Source organism: Harpia harpyja, chromosome 17 (assembly GCF_026419915.1).
Source record: "Harpia harpyja isolate bHarHar1 chromosome 17, bHarHar1 primary haplotype, whole genome shotgun sequence".
Taxonomy (NCBI): Eukaryota; Metazoa; Chordata; class Aves; order Accipitriformes; family Accipitridae; genus Harpia; species Harpia harpyja.
Genome location: NC_068956.1, coordinates 4769492 through 4781672, shown reverse-complemented (window position 1 = coordinate 4781672; position 12181 = coordinate 4769492). Strand labels below are relative to the sequence as shown.

Genomic DNA, 12181 nt, shown 5'->3' with positions numbered 1-12181 from the left:
ATTTTTACTGTGCCAGGCAATCTAGAAACATAGACATTCTCTGCATCAAAAGACTTACATCTAAGTACGAATCAAGAAGCCACGGAGAGTGACAGACAGGTGGAGATCCATGGATGTAATAAGAAAGTTTTGGTCAGTATTACAGGCAATGCTAATAGAGCATCTGCAGCCTAGCCCTTGTCAGTGCTCTCTAGACATTGGTGCAGAGAAAGGAAGAGAATAACAAGGTTATTTTAGAGATATTTATGGGGAGCAGCATGGAAGAAAATACAAAAGCACTCACTTGAAAATCCAGCACATGGACTGTGGAAAATGGTTGTGTGGGTTGATTGGATGCAGACAGCCTAGTTTTGATATAAATGGGGAAGGGAAACCAACGCTATATCTGGAAAAAATGGCCTTTGCATCCAGGCAATATCATCAGGGCAAATTTAGATCTGTGAAAAATGAGAGAAAAGTATTCTGCAGTAATAAAGATGTTCAATGATAAAGTCTGAGATAAGAGATTTACCTATATGGGTAGATAGAGAGGAAAGGTATTATCTTAAGTGTGTTACACAGAACAGATCTGCAAGACTTCAGTGTAACTGGGAAGTGGCATCTGGGAGAGGAGTATCAGTTGAAACTGGTATCAAGGTTATGGACATGTGACAGGATGGTGGCATCGTCCACAGTGATAGAGAAGGAAGGTTGCTTGGAGATCAGGGCTGGAACTCCTCAAATGGAAAGAAAGCAAAGTTGAGACTGTTGAATACACAGAAAAAGACAAGAAAAGGGTAGAGAAGTAGAACAATGAATCAAAGAATCACCGAATATTTGAGGTTGGCAGGGACCGCTGGATATCATCTAGTCCAATCACCTGCTCAAAGAAGGTTTTCCTAGAGAAGGTTGCTCAGGGCTGTGTCCAGCTGAGTCTTTAATAACTCAGTTAGTGAGGACTCCACAACCTCTCTGGGGAACTTGTTCCAATGTTTGACGACCCTCAGTGCAAATAAGGTTTTACTAATGTTCAAATGGAATTTCCCGTATTTTAGTTTGTGCCCATTGCCTCTTGTCCTGTCACTATGCACCACTGAGAAACATCTGGCTCCATCTTCTTTACCCCACCCATCAGGTTTTATGCACATTAATAAAACTCTCAGCTCTCTCATCCTCTCCACATATTAGAGATGCTTCAGTCCCTTAAGCATCATCATAGCCCTTCACGCAATTTGCTCCAGTATGTCCATGTCTCTTTTGTACTGGGGAGCCCAGAAAGGGACCCAGAACGTGGATGTGTCCCACCAGAACTGAGCAGTGGGTAAGGATCATCTCCCTCAACCTGCTGGCAATGCTCTGCCTAATGTAGCCCAGGAGGCTGTTGACCTTCTTTGCCTCAAAAGCACATTGGTGGCTCATGGTCAACTTGGTGTCTACCAGCACCCCTACCAGGTCCTTTTCTGCCAAGCTGCTTTCCAGCCAGTTGTCCCCAGCCTGTGGTGGTGCCTGGGGTTATTCCTTCCCAGGGGCAGGATTTGGCATTTTCCTTTGTTGAACTTTGAGAGGTTTCTGTAGGCTCATTTCTCCAGCCTGTCCAGTTCCCTCTGAATAGCAGTGCAACCCTCTGGTGTATCAGCCACTCCTTCCAGTTTTGTATCATCTGGGAACTTGCTGAAGGTACATCTGCCTCATCCAGGTCATTAATGAGAGGCTTAATAGTACTGGAGCCAGGATCAACCCCTGCGGTACATCACCAGTGACTGGCCTCTGGCTGGACTTTGTGCCACTGACACGTTGTGCCTGGCAGTTCAGGCAGTTTTCAGTCCACCTCACTGTCCATTTATTTAGGCCATACTTCATCAGTTTATCAATAAGGATGTTATGGGAGACTGTCAATGCATTGCTAAAGTCAAGATAGGCAACATCCACTTGTCTCCCCTCATCCATTGAGCCACTCATCTCCCTGCAGACAGTGATCAGGATGGTTAAACATGATTTCAGCTTCATAAATCCAAGCTGACTACTCCCAATCACTTTCTTGTCCTTCATATGCTTAGAAGTTATTTCCAGGATTATTTGCTTTATCACCTTCCCAGGGACCAAGGCTGACTGGTCTATAGTTCCCTGAATCCTCCTTTTTGCACTGGCTGAAGATAGGAATGACATTTGCATTCTTCCAGTCCTCAGGAACCTTCTTCAATTGCTACAAGCTTTCAAAGATAATTGAGAGTGGCCTCACAAGAACATCAGCTAGGTCTCTCAGCAATCATGGGTATGTCCTATCAGGTCCCATGGACTCGTTCATATCCAGTTTGTTCTCTAACCTGATCCTCCTCCATCAAGGATATGTCTTCCTTGCTCCAGACTTTCCCACCAGTCTTCGACACCTGGGATTGCTGAGGACAAGTCTTACCAGTATAGGCCAAGGTGAACAAGACATCGAGTATCTTTTCCACGTCCTTTGTCACCAGATGCCCTGCCCCGTTCAGCAGAGGGACAGCATTATCCCTAGTATCATCATCTGCTTAATGTTAGTATTGAAGTTATGTTTGTGGGTTAGGCTACAGAGATTGAGAGTAGTGAGAGGAGAGAAAGGAACCAAAGCATTCAGAGTTGGAAGGAGGAATAATGCAGATTTATCAAAGGGGAAAAAGACAAACAAGATAACCTGGAGAGTAATTGAGGTAGCCAAAGGAGGGCGAAACATCAAAAATGAGAGACCGAACAGTTGGCTGTTTCAGGCAGCTGATAAAGTAGGGAGGAAACGTATGAAAAGCAAGTTCTTAAGATCTGGCAAAGGAGACTGACTCATTAGAGATGCTGGCAGGAGTGGCTTCAGTGAGATGCAAGATATGGAAGGCAAACGGAAAAGGTGTTTGTAAAGAGTGTGCTGGTTTTAGTTAGACATGAAGGAGAGAGGAGAGGAGAGGAAGAATGTTAACCAGTGTTTTTGGAATTACTGGCTGTAACTGGAAAGTCTGGTGGGTTTGTATTTTGAAAGGACAAGTGGAGAATGAGAAGTGTTGGAGGGGATGGGACACAATGGGGCAAAGGGGAGGTCCAAAAAGGGAATAAGAAGGTTCTGCATCTCAGATGAAATAGTAAAGATGAGGCAATCAGAGGAAAACAATGGAAAGTGACACAGAGTGGGAATCTTGTTATATTAGACAATTTTCTCATGAATGAAACTGGTAAGATCCTGTACGTTGAGAGAGGTGGAGACAGCAGGAAGGGGGGCCCCAAGGAGAGAGTCAAAATGGTACAAAGTTTTCAGAAATTGCATTCAGGTTAGAAATCTAGGGTGGATTTTAAGTGGGAAATAGACAGAACTGAAGAAGAGAATGAATTAGCAGTAGGGAAAGATGATCTGATCAGATTTCCCCTCAAGATGCTTCAACAGATGAGAAAAATAGCTGAGTGTGTGGATATTCTGATAATGGATACTGAGACCTAAATTAAGAGCTGACTAACCCAGTCTTCCTGTACAGGCAATGGGAGAACATTGGATCTCTCTGAAATATTTAGTTCATACAGCACATGAATTGCTTGTAGAGAAGTCTTTCTCTCTTTCCTTGTAGGCTACTGTCTAGGGCAACTAGACACCTGAATGATGCGTGGTCATTGTCCAAAACTCGATGGGATGATTGCAGGAATTAACGTCCCTAAGCCCTTACTTCTCATCTGTGACGTAGGGTCAAAGTTCCCCTTTGATATTTATCTTCTCTGTTCAGATTGCAAGAGCTTTTCATGTGGAAGGTGTGCATACAGCACCTAGCACTACAGATGAGGGCTGGGGCACCTACAAGCTCCTCCTGTATAAAGAAGCAGGAAATGTTCCCCTCAGCCTGGAAAGTCTTGACATGAACGATGAATGGAGAGAATGAAATGCCTGTTAATGATAAAACTACAAGTATGGTAGGGGGAGTTCTAAAACTCATAGCACTGAATATAAAGCGATAGTTTTGATGCAGAAATTGATGAAAAAAAAAATTGAAAAAAGAAAATAGGAATTGATGCAGAATTACGTTGACTTGCAAGATAGACTGGAAGTGGTTAGTGAACACCAGTGCTTTAATCACCAGTGCTGTACAGATACTGACATAAATAATAAGAGGAAGTTCCCAAAGCATAACTCCGCCTGCAGGTTATGACCAGGAGTTCATTCTTTACTCTTTGGGAAGAAACCACTTGCAGCTATAAGGAATGAAACTGCTTCTTTCCATAATAACAATGATCACTATGAATTCATTGGGAACTCAGAGCCTGTCACCCTATATATATATATAGGACATATATATATGCATATCTAGCCTACTCAAAGGAAATATACAGTGTGTTGGGGTTTGGGTTGCTTGGAAGTATTAGGGCTGGTGTGAGCTGAAATGTTGTGTCTGTAGCCAGGATTCAAAAAGTTGAGCCCTGAGAAAGATCTCACTGCAAGATAAAGACTATGCATCAAAGAAAAAAGAAAAAAAAAAAAAGAGAGGTCACAAATTGTCAGAAGAAAAAGTGTTTTCAAAGTCAGGGTTTCATGGTAAGTGGTAACAGTATAATGAGGTGACAGCCTACAGCAAACTGAGTGGAGTGAGGAAAAGGAGAGGAACTCTCCAAAATAAAACTCCCCAAATTGCTGGGAGTCACTGAACATGACAAGGTCTCTTTACTAAGAGATGGGTAAGTTCACAGGACATATCTAGATGGCTTTTTACTGAAGGTGATTTCTTACTTGTCAACAAAATCTAAAGAAGTTCTAAAAAAAAAAAAATTAGTTAGTTTTTCTTAACTTTGATGCATTTAATAAACTTTTTGCTGCCAGGTGATCTTATTAGTGACAAAAGGTCAGAGAGTCAATAATAGACCCCAAATCAATTATTTTCTGTGGAATCACAGAATTTTTCTCCAGTTGTGTCCATCTGGGCAGTGGAGTCAGCCGTGTGGCAATCACATCTCCACTTCAAGGGGCCGGTCCATCGCTGCCTCCCAGGTATGCCGTGCTGGCTGGTCCAGTGCTGTCTGCTGAATCGAGCTGGCAAAAGGCAATGTGCACAGAAAATGAGTACAAATAGTACAAATAATAGGGGCTGCTATTTTACTGTCTCGTTAAAAGGAATAAAATGCCTCAGGGTAGGTAGAGTATTTCTCAGGGTGCTTTTCAGCCAACATCTTTGCTTTGGAGCAGCCAACATTGATCTGGAAACAGGCTGATTTTCAGAGTTGCTGCTCACTCACAGCTCTTGATGGAAATTGTGGTTCATTGCTGATCAGACTATTTTTACTCAGGTGAGGAAAGACAGCACTAGCTGGCTGACATTAGGTTCCCCAGCTTGAAAATGCTGGCAGATGTTGTTGGCTTTCATGGCATTCTGCTGCAACCTGTGCACTCTTTTCCCCTCTGTTTTCCTGTTAAACCCCATGAGGCAAATCTTATGTATTTTGGGATGTTTACAAACACTTTATATGAATAAGTTTTTGTAAAAATACCCTTTGTCCAGCAATTAGAAACTGCTAGATAAAGTGTACATCTTTTCAAATTTCCTTAAGTCCCCCGTTTTCTTATCCTTGATCTACCTGTCATAGGATCCTCACAGCATATCTTCTTGTTTGCACTGCAAATCCAAGATAAACATCTTCACCAACTATATATTTATACAGCATCTAGCACGTTGGGCTAGTGATGCACTTAAAGCCTCCAGGTGCTACAGCTATAGAGATGGTATATAATAATAGGCAGCCGCTCATTCTCCCACAAGGCATCTTGTTTCAACCCACAATATAGAGACATTCATTTAAAAGGTTCTATTTATTCAAATCAATCTGTCATGCAATGTTAATTAAGTATTAATTGATACTTATTTCTCTGAGGCACCAGATCATCATTTTTCTTGAATAACTCTTGAAGTTTGGCTCAAGATACTGGGTGAAGGATGAAATTGGCTTGTCTTTGTGACTACTAGAGGCATTATTTATTTATATATGTATTCATTTGCTTATTTATTTTTGCCGTCAAGTGCATCAGTCTCCATAATCCTCTCCCCTCCCATTATTTGCCAGAGGAGGAATTGGCAAAAAAATAGGAAGGATGCAATTAGCAACTTGGCGGAGGGGTGGGCGTAGAAACCAGTATGAAATCAGAAGTTTAATACGAGAACTGTTTGTATGTTGTCAGTCAATCATTTTCTCCCTGTTTAGATTTGCGAGTGAATTGCAGATGTATTTCTTGGACACATCAGATTTTGGTTTTCTTTTGCTTTGCTGCAGAAAGCTATTTTCAGCCTAGGTTTTGCTCCTCCTGTTGTGACATGCAGGAGATGTGATCTCACACCCTCCAAAGAACTGATACAAAACAGTAATGCCATAACAAAGATCCCATCATCGCAGTGTTTGGAAAAAGAGGTAACTTCATAGCAGTGGAACCGCCTTTAGCTGCGGATATGGAGTATCTTGGAGAAATCTGCCCCTGGGGATACTTATTGCTGATCTCCTTGTAGGTTTAATAATACACCAAAATATCATAACATCTCGCTTCTGAAAACCCCGTGCTATTTGGAGAGCATTAATGACATAGGCTTAACCTACAGCCTGCACAGTGCAACACCCTTTACACATACCCCCCACCTCCACGAACAGGCTGATTTGTCTAGACTCTCTAGTACGGTTTTGCTGCTTCAGGATCTCACCGAGATCTTTCAGGGTTTCCTTATGTATCTCTGCATGATCTCGCAACGTACATTACCGACAGATCTAACAGTGCCACGCATGAGGCCGACGCAGCCGGCACATCAAAAGCGCGACAGTCACAGCCGGTGACACCGGCCAGCACAGATGCCGCGGCGGCAGCCGTTGCATCCTCCGTTCCGATGCGTAGCTCCGATTAGCTGCAAGTCTGAAGCCCACCGTAACGCAGCCAAAGCTCCTCGACACCCCGTCCTTTGCAGCTCCGACGGAGCAGCGCGGCCCATGGTGCCATGTGCCACCCTCGGAGGCTGTGCAAGCCCTGGCTTGTCACCCACACCCGTGGCACAGAGAGCTGACTTCACGTGTCCAGGGATTTTCATCCCGATTTCCTTTTGTTTATTTGTGTTGATCGAGGTAAACTCATTTTGTTCACGGTAAAGCTTTCAAACGCTCTGGCTGTCCCAGGCTAGACTTGTTTTAATTTACAGATTCTGATTAGATGTTGACTGAGAGGGTGGGGAGGACAGTGGGGAGAGGGAGCGAGATTTGCTTTGGGGTGCGTAAGCATCAGTTTCCATTCTGCAGGAGAGCACAAAATACTCCTGTACGAAAAAGCAGGGCTTTTTCCATGTAATTTTAATGCTAATTTTGCAACTGTGTATGACTCTATCCTCAACTCTGCTGCTGGGGAAGTTTGGGTTTTTGCGTGCTTTCTCACTGGGGTTAAGCAGCCACTGCATATCGTAAAGCAAAACAAACAGGAAGGTGAGTAGGGGCATTCATCTCATGCAATGGGATAACCCAAAACACAGAAGTATGGAAAAATAAATGAAAGTGAGTTATCGTATCTGTCTTCACCTGGTACAAGAAAGCACCCTTGAGTACTGCTGCTGCAAAACTGTTCAGCATGTGTTTAGCTCCTGTGAGGAGTCCTATTAAGTCCTAACGTGAAGGACGGGCTTAAATAAGGAAAGTAATTTAAAATACACTTCAACAGGTAAGATCCTTCCCCTGACTCCATTTTGTAATAACAGCATAGTATTACCTGTGATCATAACGGACAATCATAAATTTGGTAAGGTTTATGTGCCTTTGAAGTGGAGCAGTCACCTTTTTCACTGTATTGCTAAATTAAGCCTAGTTTATTTTTTTGTACTGGATGCCAAGCAGACATGACTCTTATCTGGTCTAGGCAAAGAAGCAAGTTCTTTATTTTATCATATTTAACCTGTTAGCAGGAATGGACAGTCTGACTCAGCTGAAAGTACTATCCTGAACACTTACTATTAGCAGTATATTAACCTAATGTGGCCTTGTGGGAAAAGAGAAGTACATTAGATTTTAATACAGAGATCAGCACCTCTGAATTACAGCTCAGCTCAGAAAAGACAAGTAACAGCATGTGGCAGCCTTCGCAAGGATCTTCCAAATCCGGCTGAAACGAGAAATACAAGTGCCTGTGAGAGCAGCAGCCCAAGTATAGAGAATCCAAAGGCTGGAGAAATGTTTTTCTGAGCTGGACATCTGGCTCAAGGAGGTTTGTTCATCCCTGCATGATGGAAACAATTTGCTTTCTCCAAGGACTGCTAAATATAAGGTGCTTGTGGGGAGGGGAAGGCGGGTGCATGCCTAAGGCATGCACTCAGATCTACAGAGCATTCAGTCCTTTTGGGAAAATAAAAATTAGTTTGGCCAGCTTCATGCAGGGATGCTGCCCTGTTCAAGGCAAACACCCAGTTCACCTGCAATCCTCAATTTTTGCTGTCTGTGCTAGGGAACTGGCACTTTTAAGTGTAATTGCCAGGCACTAAGGAGTAGTTCATCTGCCAGTCCCGTCAAGGATGGAACAGGAGAGGCTCCGTTAGAAGCTTCTTCAACAGGCGAATGCAGAATATTCTGCTTATTTTCACAGGATCTTAATTCACCCGGATTAGATCACGTGTAAAAAACCTGCAGCTGTGCTGGGCAGTGCTCAGCTGCAGAATTTGCTCCAAGTGATGTTCCCAGTTAGAGTCAGCCACGCTGTGAAGGATGCTGGCGAAATGTCCGTGCTCTCCGTAAAACGTGTGCTCTGCAGTCGTAGATGGTGGCCTTGATGAGGTGAAGGGACTTTTTAGCACTTCTGCTACACACTTGCTTACAAAGGAGGCCATCTGAGAGTCTGAGGACTGAGTTTCAAGCTGTCATTTATCTGGATGGTGTTTCTGAGTTTTGCTTTATTTTCTTAATTCTATTGGGGGTTTTTGCATTTTAATGGTGTGACATTTGCCAGGGAAAACATTTGCAGCAATAAATCTCATCAAAATCTCAACCAAAATCTCATCTATTGCTTGACATTAATTTCGATCCTTTCCACTGCAGCTGTCTCCCTGCAGGTTTCATCTTTGTGCGGGGAGACAGGGATTTGCTCATCCTACTCCATTGCTCTCAGAGCAGCAGCCTCTGGGTGTTACATGATGGGAGGGCACAGAGGAAATTTTTTATTTTTGTAGTTAAATGCAGTGGCATAATTTTCACTTTGTTCCCCCTTGTTTGAACCTCTTCTGATCTCTTTAACCAATTCCTTGCCATTTCCTTGGTGATCTGTTCGTATGCTTACCCTACTATCAGAAGCTCCAAAAAATCTGAGAATAAATCCATTGGCAGGTGTACAAGAGGAACTGTCTTCCTTTTTTGCAATTGCCCTGCTTATTTAGCGAGTCTGCAGCAGCCACCTCTGTTCCAGGTGGCTCTTGGAGAGAGGACATTGTCTTTCTCCCTCCCATTGCACTGGCCAACCGTGGTAAAAGCAAAAAGCATGTGTGCAATGACAAAAGCAAGAAGCATATATACAGTGGCATTGTTTTCTGTTTGGGCAGGAGAATTGTGTAGCTGCAGCATTGAGCTCTCCCGGGAAGAAAGCAGGTAGGAGATCTGCTGTGGGAGGTCAAAGAGCTGATGGCACCCTAGAAATCATCCTACCAGGCATTATTCTATTAACTTGTTTTGGAAATGAACTCAATTAGCAAGCCCATGCAATGAATGTAAAACTGAACATCTTAAAAATATTAACACTGAGACTTGCTGACAATACCTTGGGCAGCAGACAGGCACCTCTGGGGCACCTCTAAGAGGAATATTCTGCTTTCTGCATTGGCACACTGGATTCTTCTTCACCAAAATATGTTAGCTGGACCTGCCACATGTTGCAAACGAAGCAGTGGAATATCCGAAAGAAAAAAAAAAAAGGCAGCAGCTTGTTTGTTTGTTTCCTCGCTCAGTTTTTTAAAGCCTGTAGTTACATCCAGGGGGAAACTGAGGGATACAACTGGGACACATGCTGCTTCGTGATGGCATGACTTGCTGAAGCGATAAAATGCATGACGTTTCCTGACACATGCATATTCTTAGTAGCTGCTGATGAGACAGGATGAGTGGTAGTGCAAATGTTTGCTAACTTGGGGTTGGCTTCTGATACAGAAGGTATGCAGAGCTATCTTTGAAGTCTGTAATAGCCAGGCACATATGTAACTGGGATCAGCAGTGGGTGTTCATTCTCCAAGGACACCTCAAAGATTGTGTCAAAAAAACCCAGGAATACAGGCCTAAGGGTGATATCATTGAAACCCTCTCCAAGTCATAGCCATCTTGGAGTGCTGAAGGTCCATGTGGATATACGGGTTGCTCATGTGTTGGCTGTAGCTTTGCAATATTAAGCAGCAGGATATGGATTCCGGAGTTGATGCTGGGCCCCAATTTGAAAAAGGGTGTTTTTGTTTCCCCTGAGATGTTTTTCCATAGCCATGCCAGAAGAACTGTAGTGGAATTGTCAAGTTCATGGCTTTCTGAGACAGCTTGGACTTTCTGGGAAGACACCTGTGTCTTTTTTTCTTCTTCTTTGGCCATCCCCTTTATTTTTCCAGGCTTGCATCCAAATTCCACGAGTACATTTTCAATCTTAGGTCAGTTACTCCCTGGTGAAAAGAAATGTATTTAGAAAATCACCTGGAGACCCAGATCAAATATTTAAAACAAACCACTGCACTTCAGCTCACCAAAGCCTGGACCACTTATGCCTCCTTTATTTTTTTTATGAACTTTACAAGAATTTAAATAAGAAAAGGTAGCTGCTCTCAGACTGGTAACGCTTCTCCTCTCTGTGTCTATCTGTAAGATGAGGATGCTAATAGCAAAAGAGACATAATTGTGCTTTAATTGGGTTCTGCTTGGTCAATGAGGGAGGGGGCAAGGGATGCCTTTTGGTTCCCATGGCCTTCTAGATAAGTTTCCACATAATGCCAATTAAGAGCAAAATAAAGACTATGCAAAACAGATGACAACTGCTGCTCACCAGGAATCATTCTTTTGTGACTAAAACAATCAGGTCTTCAACCAAGGGTGTGCTTTTTGCTGCTGTAGTTTCCCTTGATTTTTTATTGCATTTTGCATAGGATTTGCTGCTGAATGGATCGAGCCTAGAAAAATTTAAGATGAATGTGGCAGTGGGAGCCTTCCAATTGTATATGTGTATGTGTGTGTGTACACTTACCGAAAGCAGAAAGGAAAGTCAAATTAAGTTATTTTTTTCCCCCACAAGTTATTTTTATTTTGCTTTTATTTCAAAGCGAGCTATTGTGTACAGGGAGGGGTCAAGGGGGGGGTTCTTCTCTTTTTCAGCTTTTTTTTCTTTCTCCTTGTTTGTTAGTTTTAAGGGTAATTATTCACCAGGGCCTTTTCAACTGTCAAATGCAACAAAAGGTAATCCGGCCTCTTCTCTTCCCTGCCCCCACACCCTCCTTTTCCTCCAACAAAAGCAGCTTTTGTTGGGGAGGGTCATCATTCCACAAGGATCCTTCTTCATCCCACAAGTTAGAAACGCTCTTCTACTTTATATCAAGGCGACCTCTCATGAATGCTGGGAGACTCAGGATGTCGCAGCTGATGCTCTGCCTTGGGTGGTGTTACCCAGGGACAATTGCCAACTTGACAAATTAGGCTCTGATAGATACTCTGAATGCTTTCTTTTCCGTCAAGCATGATTTCTAACTTACTACATGAGCTGGTTATCAATTTGTCTATAACACATACCCTGGCATTAATCAGTCTCCATCTAAAGGGTGGTCCTTAACCACTGGCTTGGGTTCACAGCTCCGTTTGACTGGGATGAGCCCTCGGACTTCCCAAATTGTGTTTTCTTTTTTCTTCATGACTTGCAGCTCCTTGCTGTTGAGGAAGCGCATCGTGGAAAGAGCACTGTTCAATGCCAATGCATTTTGCAGACAGAAATATGCTCCTTATAAACAGATCAATATATGCCAATCTCCTGGTTCATATAAATATTTGCTTAGATACTAAATTGATCTTGTCCTAGATTTGCCATAATTTAAGTCTATGAAGCTATAATCAAGACTCCTTGATAATAAAAAGAACCCATCAGCAATTACACTCATTCACTTCCCCATATTCAAGGCTATTTCAGCATTTCACTGATAAACTCCTGTTTTCAATCAAATTTGCAGCGTGAAAATCAACATTGCACACCAGTTAA

At 42.9% G+C, this 12181-nt stretch overlaps 1 protein-coding gene across 9 annotated transcripts in view; it reads left to right on the top strand.

Annotated features, from left to right (window-relative positions):
• TENM4 (teneurin transmembrane protein 4) overlaps positions 1-12181 on the top strand; it is a 599338-nt gene that overhangs the window by 196190 nt on the left and 390967 nt on the right. The gene's annotated exons all lie outside the window — the stretch shown is intronic.